The sequence below is a fragment of the Hordeum vulgare genome, chromosome 3H (genome assembly GCF_904849725.1).
Source record: "Hordeum vulgare subsp. vulgare chromosome 3H, MorexV3_pseudomolecules_assembly, whole genome shotgun sequence".
NCBI classification, from domain to species: Eukaryota; Viridiplantae; Streptophyta; class Magnoliopsida; order Poales; family Poaceae; genus Hordeum; species Hordeum vulgare.
Genome location: NC_058520.1, coordinates 457,695,943 through 457,711,344, shown reverse-complemented (window position 1 = coordinate 457,711,344; position 15,402 = coordinate 457,695,943).

Sequence of the window (15,402 nt, the reverse complement as noted above, 5' to 3'; positions counted from 1 at the left end):
GTATATCTGTGACTATTATAAACAGCTGTTTGGAGCTCACGAGGATAGTTTCGTGTCCACGGATGAGTAACGGGTAGAAGACATACCTCAGCTCGGTATGGCTAAGAATGTGGTTCTTTCGGTGCCTTTCTCGGAGAAAGAGGTGTTTCAAGCAATTGCACAAATGAAAAATAATAACGCACCAGGACCGGATGGGTTCCCAGCCGAATTTTATAAGAAATGCTGGCACATAATTAAATATGATTTACTTTCGATGTTCCATGATTTGTTTGATGGGCACTTACAGTTGTTCCACATTAACTTTGGGACAATAACATTGTTGCCAAAGAAGGAAGGGGATGTGCGTATTGAACAATTTCGTCCTATTTAATTGCTCAACATGAGTTTTAAGATATTCACTAAGGTTGGCACAAATAGATTAACACGGATTGCACATGAGGTGGTGCAACCAAGTCAGACGGTTTTCATGTCGTGCAGAAACATACTTGAGGGTGTGATGGTCCTTCATGAAACATTGCATGAAATCCACTCACAGAAACTAAACAGAGTTATCTTCAAGGAGGATTTTGAGAAAGCGTATGACAAAGTAAAACGTCATTTCCTTCAACAAGCGCTTCGTATGAAGGGTTTTGATGATGGATGGAGGAAACACGTCGAATATTTCGTACAAAAGGGAAGTATTGAAATAAAGGTCAATGATGACATTCGACATTATTTCCAAACACATAAAGGATTGCAGCAGGGAGGCCCAATGTCCCATATCCTCTTTAATATAGTTGCAGATATGTTGGCAATTATGATTGGGAGGGCAAAAGAGGAAGGTCGAGTAGGTGGACTTGTACCACATCTGATTGATGGTGGTGTGCCATACTACAGTACACTGATGACAATATTTTATTTATGGAACATGATGTTGCAAAGGCCAAAAATATGAAATTGGTCCTTCTCATACTCGGTGTCGAAGTTCTCATCATCATAGTAGTAGCCACGTTCCGCATAGTCATCAACGGATGAAGTTTCCTCGTAAGAGACAAAAGTTTCATCAGAAATTTGACTATTACAATGTTTAAGTTTCTGCATTCGAATGGCTTCAACAATGATGTTGTTGATGGTAATGACATTTCCTTTAGCACGCATCAGGTCACGAAGCTCAAATAGGCATTTATCGAAGTTAGGATAGGTTGGCTTCATCTTATGGAAAACAACGTATTTGTGAACAATGATATCAAGATTTTTCAAGGAATAATTTGGATATCTTTTCTCTAAGTCTTTACATAAGGTATGAGCACACTCTAAGTTTTGCAATTGATTAAGCACATTTCTTGGTAAACCTCTAATAATAAGATTGATGGTGTTGAGGTTACCAAGCATGTTAACTTCATCATCATGAGAATGATGTATGGAGTCAATGGGAGGCGCATAGGGATATATAATATACTTGCGCAAATGGAACTCATCGAATATATCAAGCATTTCGTCTTTCAATTATCTAAAGTACTCCCCATCAAGAATAGACACTCTACAACTAAAAAACTGGGAACTAGTCACATTCATCTTCCTCCAATGGCGGTTAAACCAAGGTTTTGGAGACCTCACTCTGATACCAATTAGCGGATCGATAGAAGATGTGTCTAGAGGGGGGGTGAATAGACTACTTGTCAAGATAAAAATTCAAGCCTAACCTAATTTCTAGGAGGGCAGAAATCTAGCAGTTGTAACAAGTCTAGCTCACCCTACACATGCATATCTAAGAGTATAGCAGCAGAAAATAAAACATGCAAGTTTAATGTAGAGGAGTAAGGTAGGGAGATCAAACACATGAGGTTGACACGGTGATTTTTAGCATGGTTCCGATAGGTGGCGCTATCGTAGGTCCATGTTAATGGAGACTTCAACCCACGGAGGGTAACGACTGCGAGAGTCCACGGAGGGCTCCACCCATGGAGGATCCACAAAGAAGAGGCCTTGTCTATCCCACCACAGCTTCCATCCACGGATGACTAGACTTACTCAGGACATATCTTCATGAAGTAGGCGATCTCCTTGCCCTTACAAACATCTTGGTTCAACTCCACAACACGAAGTAGGAGGCTCCCAAGCGACACCTAACCAATCTAGGAGGCACCACCCTCCAAAAGGTAATAGATGTGGTAGATCAACGAACTCCTTGCTCTTGTGCTTCTAAAGATAGTCACCTCAACACAAATCACTATGTCACAGAATATGCATGGGTAGCAGAGGTTGATTTCGTGGAAAGTAGTTTGGGGAGGCTAGAGATCAAGTTTCAAATGATTGGATTGGAATATCTTGGTCTCAACACATGAGAAGGTGGTTCTCTCTCAGAAAATGGATCTGGAAATGGAGTGTGTGTTGTGAGTGCTTATCCCACAAATGAGAGGTGGGTGAAGGGGTATATACAGGCAGGAGCCAAAATCCAACCGTTACACACAAAAGAGCAAACTCGATGACACCAAAGTTGGAAACTCGATGGCACCGACTAGCACTAAATGTGTGAACTTTTGAATCTTGGTGAGACCGATATATACAACTCGATGGCACCGAAAAGGTGGCTAACGATCAAATGGCCAAACTCGGTGGCACCAATACTCAAACTCAGAAATTCTGATTTTGTTTATCTTGGCAAGAGAATGTTGGTCACCCAAACTCGGTAGCACCTATGTAGTTTCGGCTGCACCGATTTGGTGGGAATGGCTAGGGTTCTGTCTGAGGTTGAAACTCGGTGGGTCCGATGTGGAAATGTTGGTGACACCGAATTTGTGAATGTGGAACTTGGTAGAGTGGATATGTGGGAAAAATGACTGAGTATTTTGGTGGCTAACTTTGAGCATTTGAGCAATCAGTTCATTTTACTACCTTACCCTCTTTTTATAGTATTGGCTTTCATATGGACTCAAAAGTGTTTTTTCACAAATATAAATTGAAGAGTCTTCTAGCTTGAAGCTTGAGACAATATTATCCCTTTCTTGCATCCAGGGGTATCTCCACATAAACCTTAAGCCATAGCTCTCCATGGACTAATCCTAGAATATCTAGGTAAAAGTGTTAGTCCAAGAGACGATGTATGTTGTCATGAATTATCAAAATCACCAAGGGAGCATATGTGCTTTCACCAGGAATGGAAGTGTATTGAGGACCGGTTCGAGAAAAAGCAGAGCTCCTGGAAGGGCAAGCTGCTGTCTTATGGAGGCAGACTCATCTTGATTAATTCAGTAATCACAAGTATGCCAATGTTCCTTCTTTCTTTTTTTGAGATACTAGTTGGGGTTCAAAAAAGATTGGACTTTTATAGATCCCGTTTCTTTTGGCAGAGTGATGAGGTCAAAAGAAAATATAGACTCTCTCGCTGGGATATTATATGTAGACACAAAGAGCAGGGAGGTCTTGGGATCAAGAATTTAGAGGTCAAGAACAAATGTTTACTTAGCAAATGGTTATATAGACTGTGTGTTCAGTCCGAAGGCATGTGGGTACAAATTTTGAGAAACAAGTACATGTATGCTAAAATCTTGGCTCACGTCACTTTGAAACCCAAAGATTCACCCTTCTGGAAAGGACTAATGAGAACAAAAGCATCATTCTTTCATAGGTCAAAGTTTATCGTCGGTACTGGTGAACCTACAAGATTTGGGGAAGACATGTGGCTGGGGGAGACACCTCTGGCCACACAATATCCAGTCTTATATAATATTGTGCATCGTAAGGAAGCCTACGTTGCGATAGTATTACAGTCCGTTCCTCTCAACATTCACTTCCAAAGGAGTTTGTTGCGGGAGCGATGGTTCGCTTGGCTTGATCTAGTCAACCTGCTGATGGAGGTTAATTTATCAGATGAGGATGATAAACTCCATTGGAAATTATCTAAGAATGGCATCTTTTGTGTAAGTCGATGTACTTAGACCTCATTGATTCTGGATCAATTCCCAAATTGATTCATATATCAAAGATCAAAGTTCCTTTAAGAATCAAAATTTTCATGTGGTTCGTTCACAAGGAAGTGATTCTCACTAAGGATAATTTGGCAAAGGGTAATTGGGTTGGCAACACAAGATGTAGCTTCTGTGATCAACTTGAATCTGTCAAACACCTCTTTCTCGATTGCCCTTTAGCAAAGATTCTTTGGAGATCTATTCATATAGCTTTTAATATTACACCTCTAAATAGCATCCAAACGTTGTTTGGGACGTGACTAGATGGAGTAGATTTTTTTACGGCAAGGCATATTCGAATATAAGTATGTGCGCTACTTTGGGCTATATGGAACAGAAGAAATGACATGGTTTTTAACAGGAAAAATCACATCAATTTTTTGGAGGCAACCTCTTTGATCTGTACTTGGTCCTTACTCACTCTTGGGGAGAACAGTGAGCTTTTGGCTATTGGATCTACCCTATGGGAGATAGTAGCTGAGGATATCTACAACCGGTTTGGATGGTGGTCCATTAGTAGAATAGGTCGATAGTTTCTAGTCCTATTTTGGAGCTTATTCGTGAGCTTTAGCTTGTACTGGATTGCGAACTTTTTGGACGGTGTTTTAATAAAGTGGTCGCATGCATCTACCGATGCAGAGGCCGGAGGTGAGCCCCCTTCTCTAAAACAAACTTTCAAGCTTAGCACCTGATCTAATTGAACATGGTGTCGCTATTTTACAATACGCGGATGGCACCGTACTTTGTATTGATCATGATCCGAGCAAGGCTGTCAACATGAAACTTTTACTTTATATGTTTGAACTCATGTCTGGGCTTAAAATATTTTTTTTGAAAAGTGAAATCCTTTGTGTGGAGGGTGATGATGATATTCTTACTTTCTATGCTAAACTTTTCAACTGCCAAATTGGTCATTTCCCTGTGAAGTGCTTGGGGGTTCCTGTTAGTTATCAAATTCCTTAAGAGGTGTGAATCCTAGATTGGAAATTCAACCTTTTCAGGTGGTAGACTTTGTTTGAAATGTGCCCTATAGTTAATGCTAAGTGTTATTATTTATTTCCATGTTTGTAAGTAATTTTTATGTTCTGTGTTATAATTGTAATGGTTCTCGAGTCTACAATAACCATAGAGCTCAGAGGAAAACTCATATGCACATGTGGAATAATAAACGGTAAAATAGATTCCTAGTGTTGCCTTTAATACTAGGTCAGGTGTTGTATGGTGGTTCTGTTTTCCTCATCATGGGCATAACAATGCCGACAAATTTGATGGCACAATGTTAGAAGGACATTTGTGTTGAGCTAGCCCAGTTGATTGCTATATTATGATTTATGGTTTATGACAAAGAGAAAGATAACATTTGCATGATTTCTTATAGACCATGGGAGCGTCCAGTTTCTTCATACGAGTTTATCCACTTTGGGGTTTGTCTAACTTAAACCATAGCACGGTGATTATAACAACATCTTACGGGTTCATCGGAAAAGTATGACAAGGGACTTGATAGATCAAGTCAATATTTGCTCCTTCAACGATGGAGAGATATTCTTTGGGCACTCTCGATTTCACACTTTCCACCATCGTTTGTCCAAACACATTGTGATTTGATCACACGGGTGCCAGAACATGGGAACTAGAAAATGAGAACAACATCGGTAACGAGGAAACTCACATAGTGAACAAGTTGTTGATTCCCGGGGATGTCAATAAATATCACCTAATGTGTTGTAACATATCATCAAGGAAAAGGAATATCACAAATGACCTAAATGCTCAATCGATATCATTTGTGTGGGTATTGGGGTCAATATGGATGTCCATGGTTCCACTATTGATCATTGATCGGAAGGAGTTCCGAGTCATGTCTATACTTCACCGAACCTGCAGGGTCACACACTTAAGGGTCATTTATCTGCTTGGTACTAGGAGGTTAGGAGATTGAGAGAAAGTCACCAAAAATGTTTTGGAGATGTTGAAAATGTTTGAGAGAAAAACAGGAAGTGTTCCAGAGTAACCGAAAAAGATTAGGAGAAAACCACAAAAACCATTCAATCGGGAAAGTTTTGGAGTGCGTTTAAAATTTCTAAAAGGGTTCCAGGACCTCCTAGAATTTTTTAGAAGGCCCCAAGGGGCAGCACATAGAGAGCACTGAGCGTTGGAAGGGCTTTCCCTTTTGGGGGACAAACCCTCCCCCTTTTGTGGGATGTGTTGGAGGGGTGCCCTCTTTGGGTGGTAGCACCCCCCTTGTGTGGAAAGTGTTGAGGCGTGCGCGTGAGGGGGGGGGGAGCAGCCCCATGTAGTGCATCTGGAGGAGCGAGGAGGGTTGGTGTAGTCCCCATGTGGTGCGTTCGGAGGAGCGAGGGGGGACAACCCTCCCCTTTTGCGGGTCGGTGTTTGGAGGGGGGCCTTTGGGCACAAACCCTCCCCTTTTTTGTGGGACACTGTTGGTGGGGAGGGAGTCTTTGGGATGCCCCCTTCCACCCCACTCCTCCCCTCTCCATCTATAAATATAGGAGGAGAGGTTTCATTCAAACACAGAGGTTGAGCACTTGAGCTCTGAATAGAATGGCATGCAATGATATTCCATATCTCTCTCTCTAGCTACTCAATGGAATAGTTTCATACTGCCGCAAGGCTGCCTAGTCTATGACGACAGTTTGTTTTGGGCGGTGAAGCACTGCTAAATCAGTGAAATCATATCTATGCAACCTAGTTGAGAGATTGTACTTTCAATCTTTATTCAAGGGAGGAAATTTAAGCAACAATCTTCACCAAATGTCCTTCTGGCTTGCTCTGAGTTGGTAACGATCAGATCCAACCTTGTATGCATCTTCATAGTGATCTTGGGTAGGTGCGTAGGACTGACTTTTTTCTATTTTATACCGTGTTACCCAACAGATATACCTTGCTCCAATCTTTCCCACCCATCATTGTCTATTACTATATGTGTGTCCATGTTTTCCTATCTAAAACCTTCATTGAGAAAGTTGATAAAAACACGAGGCGGTTCTTCTCGTGGGGGGGGGGGGGGAGGGGACAAAACTATACTATCTTGTTAAGTGGTCTAGAGTGTGTTGATTTAAATGCAAAGGTGTCCTAGGGGTTAATGATTTGTGTATGAAAAACATTAGCCTTTTTGTTAAATGATGGTGGAAACTTGACTCCTAGAATGGGTTTTGGTATCATGCCACTTTTGCGAAATACGTGAAAAGAGATACTATTGCAAATGTGACAGAAAAGTTTAGTGATTCCCCTATTTATAAGGCTATTCTTAAAGTTAAAGATTTCTATATGGATGGTTCAGAAGTTGCGATAAACTCTAGCATATTGCCAGACTTTGGGAAGACCCTACTGGATATAACCCTCCCCTATGTCTTAGGATCCCACAGTTGTTTGATATTTTTAATATGCCATACATTGTTGGAAATATGCCCTAGAGGCAATAATAAATTAGTTATTATTATATTTCTTTGTTCATGATAATTGTTTATTATCCATGCTATAATTGTATTGATTGGAAACACAGTGCATGTGTGGATACATAGACAAAACACTGTCCCTAGTAAGCCTCTAGTTGACTAGCTCGTTGATCAAAGATGGTCAAGGTTTCCTGACCATAGGCAAGTGTCGTCACTTGATAACGGGATCACATCATTAGGAGAATCATGTGATGGGCTAGACCCAAACTAATAGACGTAGCATGTTGATCGTGTCATTTTGTTGCTACTGTTTTCTGCGTGTCAAGTATTTGTTCCTATGACCATGAGATCATATAACTCACTGACACCAGAGGAATGCTTTGTGTGTATCAAATGTTGCAACGGAACTGGGTGACTATAAAGATGCTCTACAGGTATCTCCGAAGGTGTTCGTTGAGTTAGTATGGATCGAGACTGGGATTTGTCACTCCGTGTGACGGAGAGGTATCTCGGGGCCCACTCGGTAATACAACATCACACACAAGCCTTGCAAGCAATGTGACTTAGTGTAAGTTGCGGGATCTTGTATTATGAAACGAGTAAAGAGACTTGCCGGTAAACGAGATTGAAATAGGTATGCGGATACTGACGATCGAATCTCGGGCAAGTAACATACCGAAGGACAAAGGGAATGACATACGGGATTATATGAATCCTTGGCACTGAGGTTCAAACGATAAGATCTTCGTAGAATATGTAGGATCCAATATGGGCATCCAGGTCCCGCTATTGGATATTGACCGAGGAGTCACTCGGGTCATGTCTACATAGTTTTCGAACCCGCAGGGTCTGCACACTCAAGGTTCGACGTTGTTTTATGCGTATTTGAGTTATATGGTTGGTTACCGAATGTTGTTCAGAGTCTCGGATGAGATCACGGACGTCACGAGGGTTTCCGGAATGGTCCGGAAACGAATATTGATATATAGGATGACTTCATTTGGTTACCGGAAGATTTTCGGGCATTACCGGTAATGTACCGGGAATGACGAATGGGTTCCGGATCTTCACCGGGAGGGGGGACCACCCACCCGGGAGGGCCCAAGGACCTTGGGGGTGGCGCACCAAGTAGGTGGGGTCAGTCCAAGGCTGTCTTGCGCAACAGATAAAGAAAAACCAAAAGAAGAGAAAGAGAAAAAAGGGAAAGGTGGGAAGGAAGAGAAGGACTCCTCCTTCCAATCCTAGTTGGACTAGGATTGGAGGAGGACTCCAACTCCTCCTTGGTGGCGCAGCCCTTGGGGCTCCTTGAGGCTCAAGGCAAGCCTCCCCTCCCCTCCTCCTATATATATGGAGCTATTAGGGCTGATTTGAGACAACTTTTGCCACGGCAGCCCGACCACATACCTCCACGGTTTTTCCTCTAGATCGCGTTTCTGCGGAGCCCTGCTGAGATTAGATCACCACCAACCTCTGGAGCACCATCACGCTGCCGTAGAACTCATCTACCTCTCCGTCTCTCTTGCTGGATCAAGAAGGCCGAGATCATCGTCGAGCTGTACGTGTTCTGAACGTGGAGGTGCCGTCCGTTCGGCACTAGATCGGAGCGGATCGTGGGACGGATCGCGGGACGGTTTGTGGGATGGTTCGCGGGGCGGATCGAGGGACGTGAGGACGTTCCACTACATCAACCGCGTTCACTAACGCTTCTGCTGTGCGATCTACAAGGGTACGTAGATCGGAAATCCCCTCTCGTAGATGGACATCACCATGATAGGTCTTCGTGCGCGTAGGAAATTTTTCGTTTCCCATGCGACGTTCCCCAACATACATTACAATTGATAAATGTTCCTCAATAAATTTGAATTCCTTTTTTTGAAAGCTTATGTACCTCTCCAGCCACTAGTAACTAATGGAATGAAGTGTGCTCTATTGTTGCCGGTTTAAATTTTACACCTAGGCATGATCAAGTGGCTTGGTCCCTTGGCTCTCAAAATACTTTAACTACTAGATGTGTTTACAAATATCTTGAAAGAAATCTTGTTGATTGTGATTTTACATGGATTTGGAGAGCTATCCCTTTAAAAATTCAGATCTTATTTTGACAACTTCTTCAAGATGTTGTTTGACTAGGGATCTTATGAAAAGGAGGAAATGAGTTGACAACCCAATATTTTCTTTTTGTAATGAGAAATAAACTTGCCAAAACTTGGTTTTTCCTTTGTCTAATTGCATAACTGTTTGGCGTAAAGTGGGCTTGGTATTTGGAATTGAGTTTTGTCGTAATAACTTGTGGCAGTTCTTCTCCTGGTGTCACATGTTCTTATATGACGGCGATAAGTTTTATACGGTTGGGTTGTTTGTGGTTTGCTGGGTAATTTGGAATTTGCATAACAAAGCGACCTTTGAATTCAAGCACCCTAGAACGCCATTTGAAATTATGTTTTCCACTCGTGTCAACCTTATATATAGGGTAGGTTTATTGAAGAGGGAATACCAAGGTGCCCTGGAGGATGGTGTGATGATGTTCAGTGAGAACAACATTAGCGTGATGAAGATATGTGCGGCTGTAAATTAGGTCTCCATGAAAAGAGGCTTGCTTTGGAGTTACGAAAGCACAACTTCTCCCTAGGTGTTTAGGTAATTAATAACAACATATACTTCATTCGACTAATGATTCTACCAAGTATATTTTAGGAAAAGTTCAATAAATGGATTGGCAAAGGATTGTGAGGAGATTCCATAGCTAGAGGCAATGAACATGTATTGGCAACAAGCTTCAAGACTCTACATTTTGCTTTTATGTGAGAAATCACCATTAAGTCCATAGGAAATCCAATACTATGATGATCTAGTTGCTCAAGTGCTTAGAGTTAGACACCAAAAACCCTCATGAAATTCTTCCACAAATATTATCTCCACCGCCTAACACTCAAATTTGGTGCCACCAATATTTCCAAAATGGCCCCATCGAGTCCTACCCTAGACAGAATCCAAACCAACCCAACAATCTCGGTACGACCAAGTTCCATTTTGGTGCAACCAAAAAACAGTGACCAACTCTCTGGTTGCCATTTGCTGAAAATCAGAATTTCTGATTCTTGCAAATCGGTGCCACCGAGTTTGGGTAACTTCCTAGATTAGCCAAATCGTACCCACCGCGATTTATATATCGGTCTCACCAAAACGCCAAAAGTTGCCACATTTTGCACTAGTCGATGCAACCAAATTTTGATTCGGTTTCACCGAATTGGGAAATAATGTTGTAATAGTTGGATTTTTGGAGATGCCTATAAATACCCCTCCATCTGCCTCTCATTCAAAGAGGAAGTACTCAGAACAAACCAGCACTTCCCCATCTATTTTTTGAGAAAGAACCGCCAACTCATGTGTTGAGATCAAGATATTCCACTCCAACCATTTGGATCTTGATTTCTAGCCTCCCCAGGTTGCTTTACACCCAATCAATCTCTTCTACCAAGCCAAAACTGTGAGAGAATGATCGAGTGTTGAGGAGACTATATTTTGAAGCACAAGAGCAAGGAGTTCATCATACTTACCACATCTATTACCTTTTGGAGAGTGGTGTCTCCTAGATTGGTTAGTGTCATTTGGGAGGCTCCGACTTCGTGTGGAGTTGAACCAAGAAGTTTGTAAAGGCAAGGAGATCGCCTACTTCGTGAAGATCTACCCTGAGTGTGGCTAGTCCTTCCTGGACGTAAGCCATGGTGGAATAGACAAGGTTGTTTCTCCTTGGACCCTTCATGGGTGGAGCCCTCCGTGGACTCTCGCGGCTGTTACCCTCTGTGGGTTGAAGTCTCCGTTAACATGGGCGTACGATAGCACGACCTATCGCAACCACACCAAAAATATCTATGTCAACTTTGCGTTTGATCTTCCTATCCCTACCCTCTACTTACATGTTCATGTCGTTACTTTCCGCTACTATACTCTTAGACTTGCATGTGTAGGGTGTGCTTGACTTGGTATAGCTGCCTAAACTTGCCAACTATTAAAAATGAGAAAAAGATAAGGTTTTTTAGTTGGTCAAGTAGTCTAATCAACTCCCCTCTAGACATACTTTGGATCCTACAAGTGGTATCAAAGTTTGGTCTCCATTGCATTAGGACTCCATGACAAGAGGATTGCTTTGGAGTTACGAAAGCACAAATTCTCCCTAGGTGTTTTGGTAATTAATAACAACATATACTTCATTGTACTAATGATTCTACCAAGTATATTTCAGGAAAAGTTCAATGAATGGATTGGCAAAGGATTATGAGGAGATTCCCTAGCTAGAGGCAATGAACATGTATTGGCAACAAGCTTCAAGACTCTACATTTTTCTTTTATGTGAGAAATCACAGTTAAGTCCATAGGAAAGCCAATACTATGATGATCTAGTTGCTCAAGTGCTTAGAGTTAGCCACCAAAAACCCTCATGAAATTCTCCCACAAATATTATGTCCACAGCCTAACACTCAAATTTGGTGCCACCAATATTTCCAAAACGGCCCCATCGAGTCCTACCCTAGACAGAATCCAAACCAACCCAACAATCTCGGTACCACCAAGTTCCATTTCGGTGCAAGTGAAAAACAGTGACCAATTCTCTGGTTGCTATTTGCTGAAAATTAGAAGTTCCGATTCTTGCAAATCGGTGCCACCGAGTTTGGGTAACTGCCTAGATTAGCCAAATCGTACTCACCGCGATTTATATATCGGTCTCACCAAAACGCCAAAAGTTGCCACATTTTGCACTAATCGATGCAACCAAATTTTGCTTCGGTTTCACCGAGTTGAGCAATAATGTTGTAACAGTTGGATTTTTGGAGATGCCTATATATACCCCTCCATCTGCCTCTCATTCAAAGAGGAAGCACTCAGAACAAACCAACACTTCCCCATCTATTTTTTGAGAAAGAACCACTAACACATGTGTTGAGATCAAGATATTCCACTCCAACCATTTGGATCTTGATTTCTAGACTCTCCAAGTTTCTTTACACCCAATCAATCTCTTCTACCAAGCCAAAACTGTGAGAGAGTGATCGAGTGTTGAGAAGACTATATTTTGAAGCACAAGAGCAAGGAGTTCATCATATTTAGCACATCTATTACCCTTTGGAGAGTGGTGTCTCCTAGATTGGTTAGTGTCGCTTGGGAGGCTCCGACTTCATGTGGAGTTGAACCAAGAAGTTTGTAAGGGCTAGGAGATCACCTACTTCGTCAAGATCTACCCTGAGTGAGGCTAGTCCTTCGTGGACGTAAGCCATGGTGGAATAGACAAGATTGTTTCTCCTTGGACCCTTCATGGGTGGAGCCCTCCGTGGACTCTCGCGACCGTTACCCTCCGTGGGTTGAAGTCTCCATCAACATGGGCGTATGATAGCACCACCTATCACAACCACACCAAAAATCTTTATGTCAACTTTGCGTTTGATCTTCCTATCACTACCCTCTATTTACATGTTCACGTCGTTACTTTCCGCTACTATACTCTTAGAATTGCATGTGTAGGGTGTGCTTGACTTGGTATAGCTGCCTAAACTTGCCAACTATTAAAAATGAGAAAAAGCTAAGGTTTTTTATTTGGTCAAGTAGTCTAATCAAACCCCCTCTAGACATACTTCGGATCCTACAAGTGGTATCAGAGCTTTGGTCTCCATTGCGTTGGTTTCACAACCTAGGAGAGTATGGAGTCTAGTAATGGAAATTACCACCGTAGAGGTCCATATTTTGATGGTACAAACTTTGCTAGTTGCAAGCATAAGATGAAAATGCACAGTCTTGGTCACAACCCCGCCGTTTGGGTTGTTGTTCATGTTGGATTGCAAGGAGAATTTTTTATTTATGGAAATGAACCGGATCGTAAAGCGACTGCATAAGAATTGAAGATGTTGAAATACAACGCTCAAGCATGTGACATTCTATTCAACATTAGCCCCAATGAGTTTAACAAGATTAGCCATCTTGAGAATGCAAAGGAAATTTGAATACTTTGCTTAATATGCATGAAGGTACTGAATCTGTGAGGTAATCTAAGTTGGATGTGCTACAAAGTCAACTTGACAAGTTCAAGATGAAGGATGGTGAAGGTGTCACAAAAATGTACTCTCGGCTCGCTCTCATCACAAATGAGATTGCCGGCTTAGGAAGTGAAGAGAGGACCGACAAGTTCATTATCAAGAAGATTCTTAGAGCCTTGGATGGAAAGTACGACACCACGTGCAAATTGATCCAAATGATGTCAAACTACAACGATCTCAAGCCAACGAAAGTCATTGGAAGGATTGTTTCTTATGAAATGTCACTCAAAGACAGAGAAGGGCTTCATAACAAGTCAAGTGATGCATACAAAGCTTCAATCGACACTCTCGCTACCTCAAATGAAAACCTTGTTACCAATGAAGAGATAAGCCTCATGTTTAATAAATTCAACAAATTCTACAAGAGTAGAGGCAAAGAGAGAAGATCCAACTCAAGATATGAAGAGAAGCATTCATCTAGTCGTGACCAAAATTGTTACAATTTTGGAAGGCCCGGACACTACTCCAATGAGTGCACGCCCCCCCCCACAAAAGAAGAGAAGAGTCACCTAGAAGAAGAATATCAATAGATGAGTAACATCAAAGAGAGAGAAGGACTAGAGAAGATTGTTATGAACGAAGACCCTCCTGGAGAAGCAAGGACTCAGAGAAGAAGGACAAATACACAAAGATCTACTCAAGAAGAATACATCAAGCTCATGTTGGCGAATGGGTATCCGACTCCGAATCCGACAACCAATCCGAGAGAAGCTATCACTCCAACTCCGACTATAGTCAAGATGAAGGTGTTGTCGGACTTGCACTCGTACCCTGCAACTCCTATGAAATATTTGATTCAACAAATGAGGTAATTGGAAGTTGCTTCATGGGTAAAGGCCCCAAGGTACCACACCCCTAATACTTTGACTTTAATAGTGATGAGGATTACTTATTAGGAGATGATGACTTGCTCTTTGATAAAACTAGTGATATCAATGAAAATGAACTTGATAATTATCATTCTAGTCAAGATAAGTCATGTGATGATGATAAGAAGGAGATTGAGTGTCTAATTAAAGAACTTTACACTCTTAAGTTAGCTCACAAATCTACTCAAGAAGATCATAGAGAGCTTCTAAGAACTCATGAGAAGCTACACTTCAAGAAGCTAAATTTCGAGCAAGAACATGAGTTTCTCTAGCTATCAATGACGATCTTCGAAAGAAGAGTTCTTCTTATCTAGCCAAACGATTGTCTACTTTTTTTCCACAAATTAAATCTAAGAAAACTAGTTACAAAGGCAAGAATGGTTATTCATCTAGTAGCAACAATAAAAATGCTAAATCAAATGATGTTTTTTCTAGTAGTTCTATTGATTTCACTAATGATTCTCTTAGCCAAGTTACACTTGAGAAAGAAAACGATTTATTGAAAGGGATCATAGAAAAAGGTGTCTACAAGAGTCTTCCCGAAAGTAAGCAATTCGAGGAGATTGTACGCAAGCAAGAATGGCAGTAGAAGAACCAAGGCATTAGCTATTTCAATGCCAATGGAGTTGAATGAGAAGAAGGTCAATATCCCAAGATGAAGTTTGTTCCCCCAAATGGAAAAGTATGATCCTACTCTCCCCAAGGGAACAAATGATCAAGATGACTTTCCACCACAATACCACAAGCTCAAGGGCAAGGACAAGCTTCAAGAATACATTGACTCATTTAAATAAGAATCCCAAGCCATGTTCAAGTGTCCACCACTAGCTCTACTTTATCAAGTGCCATCTCAACTCCAAGGATCCCCATCAAGTTGATGTGGATCCCCAAGAAGAAGAACTAGAGAAGTTCTTGACGGGTGACTCCACCAACAAAATTCACCCACATTCATTCTTGGCAAGAACTAGTTGCAATCAACTCCAACCTTATGAAATAGTTCAAGGAGTCACACATTCCTTCATTGGTAAGCAATGGACAAGGTAATTAATGTATCAATGGACATCATCAAGCATGTATTTCA